This window comes from Elephantulus edwardii, unplaced genomic scaffold (genome assembly GCF_000299155.1).
Source record: "Elephantulus edwardii isolate Elephantulus edwardi_28Jun2011 unplaced genomic scaffold, EleEdw1.0 scaffold00061, whole genome shotgun sequence".
In the NCBI taxonomy this organism is placed as follows: domain Eukaryota; kingdom Metazoa; phylum Chordata; class Mammalia; order Macroscelidea; family Macroscelididae; genus Elephantulus; species Elephantulus edwardii.
This window is the reverse complement of record NW_006399811.1, coordinates 16,810,173-16,813,525: the sequence shown is the minus strand read 5'-3', so window position 1 is coordinate 16,813,525 and position 3,353 is coordinate 16,810,173.

Genomic DNA, 3,353 nt, shown 5'->3' with positions numbered 1-3,353 from the left:
ATTGGCACAGGATAGAGCAGGGTTTAGGGCTGTTGTACATAGGGTTGCTAAGAGTCGCAAATGACTCGACGGCACATAACAACAACAACAACAACTATGGGAAGCATTGCATCTAGTCTAGACTACATTAGAGACTGATTTAACATAGGTTATTAAATAAAGGTAATATTTTACAGGGTTTTTCAAGCTTGGAATCATCAATCATTCCTCCTTTTCCCTCATCAATCTAATCAATTAGAATTTATTGCTGTTGTTAGCTGCTTTTGAGTTAGTGCCTGACCACCCATGTGTAATGGTGGAACAGAATGCTACCGGTCCTCTTTTGGAAGAAGGTCAAACTTTTCTTCTTATTCCATTTTAATTTAGAAGATCCCAGCCCTGGAGTCAATTTGAACTCTCATCAACTCTCCAATAGCTTTCAGAGGCTTAAATCTTAATGGAAGGAGACCACTCATTTCCCCCCACCACAGCAGCTGGTATATTTGAACCATCAACTTCTCTACTAACAGTACAACATGCTATTCACCACACATTAAGCCACCAGAGTTCAAAAACTCTGTTCAACATCACCTTGCTGTTGTTGTTAGGTGCCATCAAGTCTAGTAGGACCCATAGCAAGTCTGTGAACAACAGAGCTGAACTCTGGACTATCCTGTGCCGTCCTTACAATTTCTGGCATATTTAACCCATTGTGGCAGCCACTGTGACGGTCCTCCTCTCTTTTGCTTCATTGTACCGACACCTTTCCAAAAATGCTGTCCATCCCTCTCCAAGGAATATCCTGTCTTATCAACATGATCAAAATATGAGAGATGAAGTTTCATAATCTTTTTCTTTGAGGAGCACTCTGGCTGCACTTTCTCTGGGACATACCTGTTTTTGTTCTTTTGGCAGTCCATGGGATATTCAGTACTATTCTCTAACATTAACACCACAGTTCAAAGACAATGTAGTAAAACATAAACCTCCACTGGCCAAGATCCATTGATTAGAAAGTGAGCCCAAATCTTTCACATGAAAATGAAAATTTCAGGACGCTTGGAAGACTGTTTATGTTGTGCATTAGGAATTCTTCCAAGCTTTTCTTTAATGAAATTTATAGTCCTTGATTTTAATCCTAGGTCCATGACCCACTTTGAGTTGGTTTTTGTGAATGGAGTGAAGTGTGGATCTTGCTCGAGTTTTCTACAGATAGTTTTCCAACTTTTCCAACACCATTTATTAAAAAATGTGTCGTTTCCCCACTTAACTGATTTTATCTCCTTGTCAAAAATCAGTTGGCCATAGGGAGATGGGCTGATTTCTGGATTCTTAGTTCTCCATTGATCTAAGTGCCTGTCATTGTACCAGTACCACGCTGTCTTGACCACCACGACAGTGTAGTAGGATTTGGAATCGGTGAGTGAGATGCCTCCTACGTTGTTTCTCTTTTTAAAGAGTGCTTTGCTTATTTGGGACCTCTTTCCATTCCAAATGAAACTGGAGATTCCCTTTTCCATCTTGTTGAAGAATGGGATTGGTATTTGCATGGGGACTGCATTGAATGTGTAAATTGTCTTTGGTAGTATTGTCATTTTTACAATATTTAGTCTTCCTATCCATGAGCAAGGAATGTCATTCCACTTTTCCAGATCTCTTTTTGTTTCATCCTGAAAAATCTAAAACCAGGAAAGGATAAAATAGATGAATGGGACCTTCTAAGTATCAAATCCCTATGCACATCTGAAAACTTCACCAACAGGGTAAAAAGGGAAGCCACAGACTGAGAAAAAATATTTGATAATGACATGCCAGATAAGGGACTAAAATCTAGAATTTATAAAATACTCGAGCACCACAACAAGATAAAGGTAAATAACCCAATTGAAAAATGGGCACAGGATATGAACAGACACTTCACCAAAGAAAACATTCAGATGGCCAACAAACACATGAAGAAATGTGCAAAATCCCTAGCTCTAAGAGAGATGCAAATCAAAACAATTATGAGATATCATCTTTCCCCAGTAAGAATAGCAAAATTTAACAGAACAGCAAACAACAAATGCTGGTGATGTTGTGGAGAAACTGGAACCCTTATTCACTGCTGGTGGGAGTGTAAAATGGTGAAATCACTATGGAAGGCAGTATGGTGCTTTCTCAAAAAGTTGCAAATAGAAATACAATTTGATCCAGCAATTCCACTACTGGTAATATACCCCAAAGAAACCATAACTGCCACCCAAGCAGATATATGCACACCTATGTTTATTGTAGCTTTGTTCACAATAGCTAAGAGTTGAAAACAACCTAAGTGCCCATCAACAAATGAATGGATAGAGAAACTGTAGTATATTCACACAAGGGAATACTACGCTGCATTGAAAAACAAGGAACTCATGCAATGTTATACAAAATGGGTGACCCTAGAGGAAATAGTTCCTTATGCTGAGTGAAATATCTCAGTCACAAAAGGACAAATACTGCATAGTGTCACTGTTGTAAAATGGGACTGACATTGGAGATGGGGGGTGGAGACTGAGAAAGATGGGATAAATGATGCATACTGCATTGAAACAGACGAGGGAAATAACTGTTTAAAAGGGATATATGACTTGCATTGTCATGACAGGAGTGTCCAGAATGAAGGCTGCATAGTGGAGTGGACTTGGGAGGAGGGATTGAATAACAATGAAAGAATTTTTTTTTTAGTTACTTTTCAAAGAGAAGAGTGAACTGGAGAGGGGGGGAGGTTTGGCAGGGAGAAAAGTGCAACAATAAATGAATGGAAATCCAAAGTCTCTGTAAACGTTCATTAAAATTAATAATAATTAAAAAATAAAATTAGAATTTTACCATTGAACTAACATTGATTTGAGTCAGATATTTTTTCTTTTAACAGTTACTCCTTGTTTTCTGTTTTTAGGGAGGAGCTTTGATGGCATAGTCATCAGAGAGCTGCAATACTAAGCAGGAGCCATCCTTCTCTGGTCATTTGAATCTATTAGTGGCTCCATTTCAGAAAGATGGGTAATCTCCTCCCATGCAATCTAGTGCCTTGGAAAGCCAGTGGGGCTTCAGCTATGAGTCAGTCTGACTTGATGACAATGAGTTGTGTTCTCTGTTCTTAAAAGGCTTGATGGTGTAGTGCATTACATGTTGGACTGCTAACAGAACAGGTGGCAGTTACATGCATCCAGTGCTTCTAAAGCTAGGCAGTCTTCTCCTGTACAGATTTATAGCACTGAAAACCCAACAGAGGGTCATCAGAAGTCAGAATGGGATCAATAGCAGAGACTTTTAGTTTTGATCTCTGTTCTCACTGCGGTTCCCTCAGTTTAAGCCTGTATTGTCTCTAGCTTACTAATGAAGGA